Below are 14,872 nucleotides of genomic sequence, written 5' to 3' on the forward strand. Positions count from 1 at the left end.
TTGCTTTTGGTGTTAAGACGGAGACTATTTCTTTCTTTCTAGACAGTGGAGCAGGGGTAAATTTGATAGATGCCCATTTTGCCCGCACTATGGGTTTGTCTCTCTGTACGCTACAGAGACCTATTCCCATATTCGCTATTGATTCTGCTCCTCTGTCTCAGAGAAACCTCACCCACATTGTTCATAATTTACACCTTTGGGTAGGGGACCACCATAACGAGATGCTTTCATGTTATGTTCTGGAGGGGCTTCCCACTCCGGTAGTGCTGGGCCTTCCCTGGTTGGTAGCACACAATCCAGTGGTGGATTGGCAGGCCAGGGAGATATCGGAGTGGAGTGAGCATTGCAGAGAAAAATGCTTAAATAGCAATTGCTTAGTCGCCTCCATAACTACCCTACCTACATTTATTTCGGATTTTGAGGACGTTTTTTCTGAAAAGGGTTGTCAGAAGTTACCACCTGTCACGAGGGTGTCAAGAGCCACGTCTGACTCCGTTATACCCGGGGTCAGGAAGTCGCAGCGGGTGGCTGCGCGCTCTATGTCTAAAGATCACGTTGTTTCTTAGTGATTGTTTTCTGTGTTTGCCTTGCAATCCTTTTTGTCTCACTCAGGGATCTGTAGCTTCTCCTCCTCAGCTGTTTCTTGTCTGCCACTCCCAACCTCCTTATATTCTCCTCTCACACTTCTCTAGTTGCCAGTTATAGAGCTTCCTGCCTGGACATCTATACTGACCCACTGGAGCTGTGAATCCTGGTTGTTGTTCCAGAGTGCTTCCCTCCGGATCCCTGTTGGGCTTTTTGTTGTCTCCTGTTGTCGCCCACCTGGGATTATATGTTTAGTCTGTATTGTCTGTCCTCCCCTTGGTGTTTTCCTTTAGAGCTAGGGCTCATCTTAGGGAAAGCCAGGGTTTTAGGCACGTGATCGGCGTACGGGTGAGGAACCCGTCTAGGGACGTCAGGGCAGCCAGGTGCCAGCCGCAAGGTGAGTCAGGGGTCACCACCTTCCCTCTCACTTGGGCAGGGCCTTCCTCTTTCCCTCCCTCTGTGTCACGTATGTGATAGTCACGCCGATCGTGATATTATAACTGGCCTTTATTTTTTGAGAGAAAAAAATAAAAATAAAAAAATATTTTTTTTTTCTCTCTACTTAGAATCCAATATGGATCCTATTGCTGCTTTGGCAAAACAGCTTCAAGGCCTGTCTTTGGAGATGGCAGGATTGAAGGCGTCTGTCCTCCAACAACAGCAGCAAATGCAGCAGACCGCAAGCCCAGCGGTTGCTATGGGTAACCAGGTTGTTACAGAACCCAAGGTTGTTCTTCCTGACAGATTTTCTGGGGGAAGGGACAAATTTGTGACGTTCCGTGAGGCCTGCAAATTATATTTTAAGCTGCGCCCTTACTCCTCAGGTAATGAAGAACAGCGGGTGGGGATTCTTATTTCCCTGCTTCAGGGGGACCCGCAATCCTGGGCGTTCTCGTTACCCCCTGGTTCCCAGGCTCTCCGGTCAGTGGAGGGATTTTTTGGGGCTTTGGGTCTCATATATGATGACCCTGACCGAGTCGCCCTGGCTGAGTCGAAGTTACGGAGACTCCTACAGGGAGATCGGCCAGCAGAGGAATATTGCTCAGAGTTCCGTAGGTGGGCTACGGATACTCAGTGGAACGACCCGGCTCTCAGGAGTCAGTTCTGCTCTGGGTTATCTGAAAGGGTTAAGGATGCGCTGGCGCTGTATGAGACCCCCCTTTCCCTTGATGCTGTTATGTCCCTCTCTATCAGAATAGATAGACGTCTTAGGGAGAGATTGAAAATTCCTGAGCAATCGGTAACCTCTCCCAAGCAGCAGTTAGTCTGTACTGACTTAGATGAGCCTATGCAGCTAGGAGGAACTTCTCGTCAGGTCCGTCCTCCTGAGGTTCGCCGTAGGTGGGGGGCTTGTTTTTTCTGTGGGGGGAGGGGTCATTTCATTAATGTCTGTCCCTCCTTTCTCAAAAACAAAAGACCGTCGGAAAACTACTAACCCCAGGCTGTGCGGAGGATGTCAGCCGGGGGGTATACGTTTCCTCCATACGAACATCTCAATTTGTGTTGCCAGCGGTTATTGTTTTTGGTGTTAAGACGGAGTCTATTTCTTTTTTTCTAGACAGTGGAGCAGGGGTAAATTTGATAGATGCCCATTTTGCCCGCACTATGGGTTTGTCTCTCTGTACGCTGCAGAGACCTATTCCCATATTCGCTATTGATTCTGCTCCTCTGTCTCAGAGAAACCTTACTCACATTGTCCATAACTTACACCTTCGGGTAGGGGACCACCATAATGAGTATCTTTCATGTTACGTTCTGGAGGGCCTTCCCTCTCCTGTGGTATTGGGTCTTCCCTGGTTGGTAGCGCACAATCCAGTGGTGGATTGGCAGGCCAGGTAGATATTGGAGTGGAGTGAGCATTGCAGAGAGAATTGCTTAAATAACAATTGCTTAATCGCCTCCATAGCTTCCCTACCTACATTTATTTCGGACTTTGAGGACGTTTTTTCTGAAAAGGGTTGTCAGAAGCTACCACCTCATCGTCCTTATGATTGCCCGGTTAACCTGATTCCCGATGCAAAATTACCCAAGTCCAGGTTGTATAATCTTTCGGGTCCCGAGAGACAAGCCATGAAAGATTATATCTCCGAGAGTCCTGGCTAAGGGACACATCAGACCCTCTTCTTCACCCGTGGCTGCAGGGTTTTTCTTTGTTAAAAAGAAAGATGGGGGCCTGTGTCCTTGCCTAGATTTCCGTGAGCTAAACCGGATAACCATCCGAGACCCATACCCTCTTCCTCTCATTCCTGACCTTTTTAATCAGATTGCGGGTGCTAGGTGGTTCTCCAAACTTGATCTTAGGGGGGCCTACAATCTGATTCGTATCAAGGAAGGGGATGAGTGGAAGACAGCTTTTAACACCCCTGAGGGGCATTATGAAAATTTAGTCATGCCTTTCGGTCTGACCAATGCCCCTGCTGTCTTCCAACATTTCGTTAATGATATTTTTAGTCATCTCATCGGCAGGTTTGTAGTCATATACCTAGATGATATCTTAATTTATTCGGCTGATCTGAAAACACATGAAGTACATGTCAGGCAAGTACTGCAGGTCCTACGGACGAATAAATTATATGCGAAAATTGAAAAATGTTTCTTCGCCGTTCAGGAAATACAGTTCCTGGGATATCTATTATCCGCTTCAGGTTTCCGTATGGATCCTAGGAAGGTCCAGGCAATTTTAGATTGGGATCTTCCTGAGAACCTTAAAGTTCTACAACGGTTTTTGGGTTTCGCAAATTTCTATAGAAAGTTCATTAAAAATTATTCAGTGATAGTTAAACCCCTTACTGACATGACTAGGAAGGGGACTGATTTTTCTAAATGGTCTGACGCCGCTAAAATTGCATTTTCCTCTCTAAAAGAGAGATTTACCTCGGCACCTGTTCTAATTCAACCTGATGTCTCCCAGCCTTTTATTGTTGAAGTAGATGCGTCAGAGGTGGGAGTGGGGGCTGTATTGTCTCAGGGTCCGTCTCCTGGCAAATGGCGTCCTTGCGCTTTCTTTTCCAAAAAAGTTATCTACAGCAGAAAAGAACTATGATATTGGAAATAGGGAACTGTTGGCGATTAAACTGGTGTTTGAAGAGTGGCGTCACTTCTTAGAGGGAGCAATCCACCCCGTCACGGTGATTACGGATCACAAAAACCTTCTGTACCTAGAATCGGCTAAGCGTCTCACTCCTAGACAAGCTAGGTGGTCGCTATTCTTTACCAGATTTAACTTTGTAATCACCTATCGTCCTGGGGCAAAAAATACCAAGGCAGACGCATTATCTCGTAGTTTCCCTGGAGGGGGTAATGTTAGTGATCCGGTACCTATTTTACAATGAGGAGTGGTTGTCTCTGCTGTACACTCTGTTCTAGAGGGAAAGGTGTTAGAGGCCCAGGGGGACGCCCCGGCCTCTTGCCCCTCAGAGAAATTGTTTGTACCGTTAAACCTGCTTCTTGAACTATTAAAGGAACATCATAATTCGGCACTTGCTGGGCACCCGGGTAGTAAAGCAACCTTGGAGCTATTGTCTCGTCGTTTTTGGTGGCCAAGGTTGCATCAGGATGTAATGGATTTCGTGTCTACTTGTTCTACTTGTGCATGCGCGAAAGTCTCTCATACACGTCCAGCAGGGTCTTTATTGCCACTTTTCATCCCCAATAGGCCATGGACACATCTATCAATGGATTTCATCACTGACTTACCTTTGTCTGCGGGTAAAACAGTTATCTTGGTAGTAGTAGACAGGTTTAGCAAAATGGTACACTTTATTGCGCTACCCGCACTTCCTAATGCTAAGACTCTTGCTCAGGTGTTTATCAGTGAAATCGTGAAGCTTCACGGGGTCCCTTCCGATGTGGTTTCGGATCGGGGAACCCAGTTTATTTCTAAGTTTTGGAAAGCTTTTTGTTCCCGTTTGGGGGTACACTTATCCTTTTCCTCAGCTTTCCATCCTCAGTCGAATGGACAGACTGAGCGTACCAACCAAAACCTAGAAACATATTTAAGGTGTTTTGTGTCTGAAAACCAAGAGGTGTGGTCATCATATTTACCGTTAGCCGAGTTTGCCATAAATAATCGCTGTCAGGAATCCACTGGCAAGTCACCATTTCTTGGTGCATACGGTTTTCATCCCCAATTTTGTACTTTCAAAGAGGGGGGGTCTTCTGGGGTTCCCGAAGAGGAACGGTTTTCTTCATCTCTTTCATCGGTATGGCAGAAGGTGCAAGCTAACTTGAAAAATATGAGTGGTAAATATAAATGCATGGCCGATAAGAAACGGTCGCCAGGTCCGGACCTAGGAGTGAATGACTATGTGTGGTTGTCTACTAGGAATATTAAGTTGAAGGTTCCCTCTTGGAAACTGGGTCCTAGGTTGGGCTCTGCTGTTCCAGCGCTGGTGTCCCACGTCACCTTCGGGTGACATAACCACTTACCTTATCTTGGATCTGAAGGAGGACAACAGCTCCTTTTGACACTGAGCAGCGGAGTCAGTCTAGTTAGGCTGATTGTTTGCAGACCCTCCAGTTGGGAGCGCAAGGTGGATTATCTTTCTACTATGGGTCCTAGGTTCATTGGTCCTTATAAAATAGTAGCCGTCATTAACCCTGTGGCTTTTCGCCTGGAGCTACCTCAGACTTTTAAGATCCATAACGTCTTCCATAAGTCGTTACTCAAGAAGTATGTTCCACCTCTAGAACCATCACCGCTGCCACCTCCTCCTGTTATTGTGGATGGTAATCTGGAGTTTCAAATATCCAGAATTGTTGATTCTCGTCGGGTCCGCCGCTCTCTTCAGTATCTGGTGCATTGGAGGGGTTACGGTCCCGAGGAAAGAATGTGGGTTCCAGCGTCAGAGGTAAACGCCAACAGGTTAATTCAGGCTTTCCATGCCTCTCATCCTGAGAGACCTGGTCCTGAGTGTCCGGAGGCCCCTCGTGAAAGGGGGGGGTACTGTCACGAGGGTGTCAAGAGCCACGTCTGACTCCGTTATACCCGGGGTCAGGAAGTCGCAGCGGGTGGCTGCGCGCTCTATGTCTAAAGATCACGTTGTTTCTTAGTGATTGTTTTCTGTGTTTGCCTTGCAATCCTTTTTGTCTCACTCAGGGATCCGTAGCTTCTCCTCCTCAGCTGTTTCTTGTCTGCCACTCCCAACCTCCTTATATTCTCCTCTCACACTTCTCTAGTTGCCAGTTATAGAGCTTCCTGCCTGGAGATCTATACTGACCCACTGGAGCTGTGAATCCTGGTTGTTGTTCCAGAGTGCTTCCCTCCGGATCCCTGTTGGGCTTTTTGTTGTCTCCTGTTGTCGCCCACCTGGGATTATATGTTTAGTCTGTATTGTCTGTCCTCCCCTTGGTGTTTTCCTTTAGAGCTAGTGGTGCGGACTAGTGTTCCCACCGCCCTGTTCACTATCTAGGGCTCATCTTAGGGAAAGCCAGGGTTTTAGGCACGTGATCAGCGTACGGGTGAGGAACCCGTCTAGGGACGTCAGGGCAGCCAGGTGCCAGCCGCAAGGCGAGTCAGGGGTCACCACCTTCCCTCTCACTTGGGCAGGGCCTTCCTCTTTCCCTCCCTCTGTGTCACGTATGTGATAGTCACGCCGATCGTGATTCCACCTCACCGTCCTTATGATTGCCCGGTTAACCTTATTCCCGGCGCAAAATTACCCAAGACCAGGTTATATAATCTTTCGGGTCCAGAGAGACAAGCCATGAAAGATTATATCTCCGAGAGCTTGGCTAAGGGACACATCAGACCCTCTTCTTCACCCGTGGCTGCAGGGTTTTTCTTCGTTAAAAAGAAAGATGGGGGTCTGCGTCCTTGCCTAGATTTTCGCGAATTAAATCCGATAACCATCCGAGACCCATACCCTCTTCCTCTCATTCCTGACCTGTTTAACCAGATTGCGGGTGCTAGGTGGTTCTCCAAACTTGATCTTAGGGGGGCCTACAATCTGATTCGTATCAAGGAGGGGGAGGAGTGGAAGACAGCTTTTAACACCCCTGAGGGGCATTGTGAAAATCTAGTTATGCCTTTCGGTCTGACCAATGTTCCTGCCGTCTTTCAACATTTCGTTAATGACATTTTTAGTCATCTAATCGGCAGGTTTGTGGTAATATACCTAGATGATATTTTAATTTATTCGTCTGATCTGAGAACACATGAGGTGCATGTCAGACAAGTACTACAGGTCCTACGGACGAATAAATTATATGCTAAAATTGAAAAATGTGTCTTCGCTGTTCAGGAGATACAATTCCTAGGTTATTTTTTATCTGCTTCAGGTTTCCGTATGGATCCTAGGAAGGTCCAGGCAATTTTAGATTGGGATCTTCCTGAGAACCTCAAAGCACTGCAACGGTTATTGGGCTTCGCAAATTTCTATAGGAAATTAATTAAAAATTATTCAGTTATTGTAAAACCCCTTACTGACATGACTAGGAAGGGGACTGATTTTTCTAAATGGTCTGACCCCGCTAAAGTTGCTTTTTCTTCTCTAAAAGAGAGGTTTACCTTAGCACCTGTACTAGTCCAACCTGATGTCTCTCAGCCTTTTATTGTTAAAGTCGATGCGTCAGAGGTGGGAGTGGGGGCGGTGCTGTCTCAGGGTCCGTCTCCTGGCAAATGGCGTCCTTGTGCTTTCTTTTCTAAAAAACTATCTGCAGCAGAAAAGAACTACGATATTGGCAATAGGGAACTATTAGCTATTAAACTAGCGTTTGAAGAATGGCGTCACTTTTTAGAGGGGGCAGTCCACCCCGTCACTGTGATTACGGACCACAAAAATCTTCTGTACCTCGAATCAGCTAAGCGTCTCACTCCTAGACAAGCTAGGTGGTCGCTATTTTTTACTAGCTTTAACTTTGTTATTACCTATCGTCCTGGGGCAAAAAATACCAAGGCTGATGCACTATCTCGTTGTTTCCCTGGAGGGGGTAATGTGAGTGATCCGGTACCCATTCTTCAAAGAGGAGTGGTTGTTTCTGCGGTACACTCTGCTCTGGAGGGGAAGGTGTTAGAGGCCCAGGGGGACGCCCCGGTCTCTTGCCCCTCAGAGAAATTGTTTGTACCGTTGAACCTGCGTTTCGAATTATTAAAGGAACATCATAATTCGGCACTTGCTGGGCACCCGGGTAGTAAAGCAACCTTGGAGCTATTGTCTCATCGTTTTTGGTGGCCAAGGTTGCGTCAGGATGTATTGGATTTTGTGTCTTCTTGTTCTACCTGTGCGCGCGCAAAAGTTTCGCATACACGTCCTGCAGGGTCTCTATTACCACTCGTCATTCCCAATAGACCATGGACACATCTGTCAATGGATTTTATTACTGACTTACCAAAATAACTGTTTTACCCGCAGACAAAGGTAGTAGTGGATAGGTTTAGCAAAATGGTACACTTCATTGCGTTACCCGCACTACCTAATGCTAAGACTCTTGCTCAGGTATTCATCAGTGAAATCGTGAAGCTTCACGGGGTCCCTTCCGATGTTGTTTCGGATCGGGGTACCCAGTTTATTTCTAAATTTTGGAAAGCTTTTTGTTCCCGTTTGGGGGTACACTTGTCGTTTTCCTCAGCTTTCCATCCTCAGTCGAATGGACAGACTGAGCGTACCAACCAAAACCTTGAGACATATCTAAGATGTTTTGTGTCTGAAAACCAAGAGTTGTGGTCATCATATTTACCGTTAGCTGAGTTTGCCATAAATAATCGTCGTCAGGAATCCACTGGCAAGTCACCATTTCTTGGTGCATATGGTTTTCATCCCCAATTCTGTACTTTCAAAGAGGGGGGGGTCTTCTGGGGTTCCCGAAGAGGAACGGTTTTCGTCATCTCTTTCATCAGGTATGGCAGCTAACTTGAAAAATATGGGAGGTAAATACAAATGCATGGCTGATAAGATACGGTCGCCAGGTCCGGACCTAGGAGTGAATGACTATGTGTGGTTGTCTACTAGGAATATAAAGTTGAAGGTTCCCTCTTGGAAACTGGGTCCTAGGTTTATTGGTCCTTACAAGATTGTAGCCATCATCAACCCTGTGGCTTTTCGCCTGGAGTTACCTCAGACTTTTAAAATCCATAATGTCTTTCATAAGTCGTTACTCAAAAAATATGTTCCACCTCTAGAACCGTCACCGCTGCCACCCCCTCCTGTTGTCGTGGATGGTAGTCTAGGAATTTCAGATATCCAAAATTGTTAATTCTCGTCGGGTCCGCCGCTCTCTTCAATATCTGGTGCATTGGAGAGGTTACGGCCCCGAGGAAAGAATGTGGGTTCCTGCGTCTGAGGTAAACGCCGACGGGCTAGTTCGGGCTTTTCATGCCTCTCATCCTGAGAGACCTGGTCCTGAGTGTCCGGAGGCCCCTCGTAGAGAGGGGGGTACTGTTTTGAGAAACCGCTGAACCACTAAGTTTAAGACACAGGCTAGGCATAGTATGTGTCTGAGCTTGCTGAGCTCCAAAGCCGCCACCAAGTTACGGCCATTATCAGACACAACCATGCCTGGTTCCAGGTTGAGTGGCAAGAACCACAGCTCAATCTGGTCTCTTATCCCCGGCCACAGCTCTGCAGCGTTGTGCTGTTTGTCCCCTAAGCATATCAGCTTCATCACGGCCTGTTGCCGCTTCCCCACTGCAGTGCTACACTGCTTCCAGATACCGACTGATGACTGACTGGTGTTGCACGCGGATAATTCGGAGGTGGAAGTGTAAGAGGAAGCGGAGGAGGAGAATTGGGGGTTGGAGACACTAATGTAGGTGCTCTCGGAAACCCTGATCGACGTAGGGCCCGCAATTCTTGGTGTCGGTAGCACCTGTGCCAGCCCAGGGTACGACTCGCTCCTGGCCTCCACAACGTTCACCCAGTGTGCCGTCAGGGAAATGTAGCGTCCCTTGCCGAAAGCACTTGTCCATGTGTCCGTGGTTCGTCCCACTTATTACAGTGGTTGGATGCCATGTGGCGGATCATGCTGGTGGTGATGAGGTTGCTAGTGTTCACGCCTCGGCTCATTTTCGTATGGCACAGGTTGCAAACTACTATTGTTTTGTCTTCCGCACTTTCCTTAAAAAAGCGCCATATTTCGGAACATCTACCCCTTGGCAAGGGAGATTTCCACAAGGGGTTGCTCCATTGACTGAAGGGGAAGACATGGAAACTCCTGCCATGAATCTCCCATAGCCGCCATGAAGCCCGTCACTACCTCACATACCCCCCCCCCCTTTTGTTCAAGCCCGTAGGGGTGAACAACACTATAATCAAATCCAGATGCTCGTGAACGGCATCAACCTGGCCTACAGTCTTCCCCTTCTTCTGCCAGACCCAGGACAACAGCGCTTGGTTTGTCACCCTCATGAGTTTATTACAGAGCCGAAAAGACCAATGAGATTTTCTTGCCCATCTCATGAGACGGTACTCTCTTTCTAGATTTTCTGGCTTCTGCACATGCTCCTCACGTCCTTTCTTGGACTGCTGCAACTCTGGACCGAACTGGTCCCAGTCATGTCCCAACCCTTTCTCCTTTGCCTTGCGAAGCTCTTTATGCAGAGCAGGCTTATCCACGCTCGCTTCTTTTACGTGCCTCCGATTCACGTCTTCCTTCTTTCCAGCAGTGGTTTCTCCCAGTTTGGCGGCAGTTTCACAGACCTCTGCTTCTTTAGTGGTCTTTTCCACTTTGGTAGTCATTCCTTCGGTCACTGCAGCACCCGAGGACTTCACGTCTTCCCACACCTCGGCTTTAACTTCTTCAGCCTTGGTTTTCTTGGACTCGGCACCATATCCTTGCCCCCCTAAGTCTTTTTCCTCTTTCTCTCTTTAGGAGGTACTGGGGACCCCAGGGACTTCACCAGACTCGTCGACTTTGGCATTTTCTCCAGAGGCTTACTTAGGACATGGTTCTCCTTTCGGAAAGCATTCAGGAGAGTCGGCCCATCGTAGTAAACAGGATCCACATACTGGTCGTCCATCTCCTTGTACTTCTTCTCCAGCATGCTGCTAGCTACCTGGAAGGCCTTATAGGCAGAGGGGACGTCATTCCTGACCAGGTCCAGGCTACACACTGCCATGAGCCTCTTGGCCTCTGCATCCATGTTAGCCCCATCAACGGGTTCAGCAGAAAGCTTTTCCATCTTCTCTGACTCGGCCAGCACTGAAATGCCACCATCTCCAGACCCATTCTTAACAGGCTCTGGCTTAGACTTCTCCAGCTCATAGATGTTCTTCCCGACGTCATCCTTTGAGCTCATGAGACCCTCCATCTCTGCTCTAAGTTGCTTGTTCAGCCTCTCAAACTCTTCTCGTTCCTCAAGCGCTTCTTCAAGGGCTGTAGCCAAAGAAAGAGCCTTGATCTCCTTTTCCCGAGCATCAGCCTCCGCTGGGTCACTTTCTTCGGCATATCGAACCGAGATGTATTTTTCTTCAGCCAGGAGCTGGTCAAACTTCTTCTGTTTCTTCTCTAACTTAGACACAATTTGTCTCTGGTGGTGCAGGTCCACCATTCGATTACGTAACTCTTGGTTCAGTTGAGCCATCCTGGCTTTCAAAAGACTTTTCTCCTCCACGAGAGCCGATTTTCCTGAGATGCTGTTTGAGACCTTATCAGCCAGCTCATCCCGCATGAGACCTCATCAGCCAGATGTCCGCATGACGTCTAGATCGCTCAGAAGCTGCAAGTTCCTCTTAAGGTTGGAGAATTTCCGCTTCTATTTGTGACTCTAGATTCCCCAGTTCATTCATCTCTTTCTGAGTCTCCTCCTTTGACTCCTCTGGAGATTTCTCTAGTTGCTCTGCGAGACCAGCTAGTCCCTTCTTTAGTGTATCTAGGGACAGTGTGGAGCGAGCGAAAACATCTTCAAGTTTGTAGCTGTACTGACCTGGCAGGTCATTTACCACGGCCTGGGTATGGGTCTCAGACACTAGGCTGACGTCTCCCCACTTAACTCTCATCATGTCAGATACAACTGTTATCTGGTCGCTACTAGTAACCACCTCTACTTCACAAGACTTCGACCTGGTAGCTTCCCTCTCGGAGTTGCTAATGGTCACAGCACATACCTCACCTATGCCGCTCGTGTCATTATTAACGCGGACCTCTAGGGGCACTGGCAAGTTAATCCCTACCTGGGACATTCTCTTATTGACCATAGAACACTGTGGAGACTGTATATCCACCTCTGGCATGTGTGGCACACCCTCCAGGACTGACCCTCTTTTTTGCTCTTTCACCAGAGTAGGATTGCTCCACTCTGTGCTCACAATAATTACCAACCCTTCTGCTTTTTTTTATAATTTTTCTTCCAGGGAGCGCTATTCCCCCGACCACATCCTGCAACAGAAAAGGCATGTCATTATCATAACCTTTTTCACAAGATGTCACATTTTCATTTTGCAATTTATCAGCACCATTGTTTCTAATGGTCACTTCATTTAAAGGGCTAGAAACCACTTCTACAGGAGTTTCACCACTACCTGCAGAAGTGTTTCCCCACAGTCCCCATACCAAAAGGAAAACACGGCCCCACTTCACCTCATGTACGAGCACTTTAACATCAAGTTCACAACTTTTGCAAAAATCCACACTGTCAAGTAACTTGACACTTTCACTTTGCATCTTATCTGCACCCTTGTTCTCAATGTGCAGTTCCGTCACATTATCATTTAAAGGGACAGGTACAGGTTCTGCAGGAGTTTTGTCACTCTCTACAGAAGTGTCTCCATTACTCAAAACCTCCAAGCATAAGGGAAAATTACGGCCCACCAATTCCTCATGTATGTATTTGTAACATCAGGTTTACAAGTCTCAGTTTTCACTGGGGACTCCCCCTCAGTGAGAACCACCTGATAGTCCGTATTATCCACATAATTGTCCTGAACATTTAACATTCTATCAGTCTCTCAGGCGGCTATCATCCTACTTCTTACCCGGGCTAGCACGGGATCGCTGATTTTCACCACCCCAAATCTAGCTTTGATTAAAGGCTCTTCGGGCTACCCAGAAACCTTTTCCCCTGCAGGTTCCTGCGAGGGAGTAACCGCAACAGGCTTACCCGCCTGTTCAGACACTGCTTTTTTCCCAATGTCATACACTTCCGAGACAGTTTCTCACCTCGGTGATTTTTCAGTCACCGACCCAGTCGGTTTCCAGTGCGGCCAGCTCACCGTCACTGGGACTGCCACAAAACTATCAATAGGAACAGTCTTACCACCTGTCTTCGTGAATTCGGTAGTCTCGGGAGACGAAGAAATTCCCAGGGCGTCTCTACCAAGTTCACCAGCCTTCTCTTGGTTCCTGGTATCCCGAACACCAGCAGACTCCTTACTGCAACCGTTGCCACCGGAAACAGCATGGCCTGGAGTCCCGACTTTTCCTGTATGGTCACGCCAGCCGAACCCTTTAGGACCCTGTGCACAGTCGCAGGTAATATAGGAACTCCGGAAAACTGCACTGTTCTCCATCTTCTTGTCTTCCCGACGGTTGTCCTAAGCAGTGGCATACATCTGCTTTTCCACTGGAACCAGCATTTCCAGGCTATAACCAAGTTCAGTACCTATGGGGGATTGTGGCCCAGAAGTCCGCCTGACTCTGGCCTAGTGACCGTCGATTCCCAGACCTCGCGGAGTCCCCCAAAGTTCCGGCTAACACCTAGCCCCGTGGCCCCTCAGCCAGCCCGGCTGAGACCACCCTTCCAGAGCCTCCAGCAGGCCTCCGTTGCACCAAGACTCTCTCTCTTGACTGACAGTCTGGGCTGGGGTCTTATCCCAGACTGATTGTGGCACTTGGTGCTGCCTCAGAATTGAGGACTGACAGGGAAGACATGAAAACTCCTGCCATGAATCTCCCCTAGCCGCCATGAGGCCCGTCACTACCTCACAATATATACTCATGGCGAGGTAGAGATGTATGATGTAACCAGCTGTTTTGCTACATGTCACACCAGTTAATGAGTAATCATTTGTAAAGGGATGAAATACTTATTTTCATAACTGTATATATACATTTCAGGGTGTTGGCAAGAGATACAAAAGTAATGTAATCATTGTACCTGGGCATTTTTTGTCACGGAACTCTCCGAATTCCTTCTCTTCAAATCCGACTATTTTTTAAAATATGGCCATCCTAGGGTGATTGCCCTTAAACTTCTGCTTGAGCTTGGGATGGATCTGACTCGCAATGGCCTGCCTTTCAGAGTGGACCCGGATCCAGTTATAGCGCTGCAGAATAAAGATGCAAGCATATAATCCCCATTTTTTTTCTACAAGTATTGTAAATAATGTCCTCAGCAAAACATCAAAAAGTATTTTGTCTTTGAAGGGGAAATATAAGATTTAATGTTACCGTTATAATATGGGATTGTATTGCGTTTGTATGTGTCTGGGGTCTGAGCAATCGGATATTGGCCAGCTGAGCAGAGATATACATGTCTAGTGAAGTGACGGTACGGTATGGGGTGTACAGCTGGTTCGCCTCCCCGTGGTGCACCCTGGATAATTCTAAATGAACCAGCAAATACTGGCGGTAAGACAAAGAAAGCTTTTCCTGAGTCCTGACCAATAGAACACAAACTCTAATCTATAGACTTTGATTGTGTGTGGGGGGGGGGGGGTGTATATAGTGTGCGGCAGGAAAATGGATATGCAATGTGCATGTGAGAGATATTTCTATGATGTCCATACATACATGCTACAGACATAGTGCTGTGATGTCACAACAATACTTAGTGCACCAATCAGTATCTACTTAGACCTGATAAAAAGTCAAGTTATATGTATCGCGAAAAAAACATTCGGACCATAAGTGCCGATTTTCATAATCACAAATATTTTATAACACTCTATCTGCATATAAAGCGAATGGTCTGACATGCATGTGAAATGTAATCAAATACACTGGTGTAATTTGAAATTACTTACAGTGATCAGGAGTTCTTCCTCAGTGTCAAAAATTCTGGCTTTTCCAATCGCCTCAAACTTCGGGTAGTTCAAAAACATTTGCTAGGTCATGCCCCTTTTTGAGCATGCATATTACATTGCGATTTTATTAATGAAAAAAAAATGTGAACGAAGATAGCAAATTCACGAATATATGACGAATATTCTGCCATATATTCGCGAAATATCGCAAAATCGAATATTGCCCCTGCCGCTAAACACTACTTACATTCAGCTGTTCAGGAGTAACACCAGTGCTGAAAATAGACCATGGATTTACATAGTTTCATCCACTGAGTAATGGAGCTGGTTACTACAGCGCTGCTCCCATTGAAGTGAATGCTGCAGCAACCACATAGTTCCAGCACATA

Source organism: Bufo gargarizans, chromosome 4 (genome assembly GCF_014858855.1).
Source record: "Bufo gargarizans isolate SCDJY-AF-19 chromosome 4, ASM1485885v1, whole genome shotgun sequence".
NCBI classification, from domain to species: domain Eukaryota; kingdom Metazoa; phylum Chordata; class Amphibia; order Anura; family Bufonidae; genus Bufo; species Bufo gargarizans.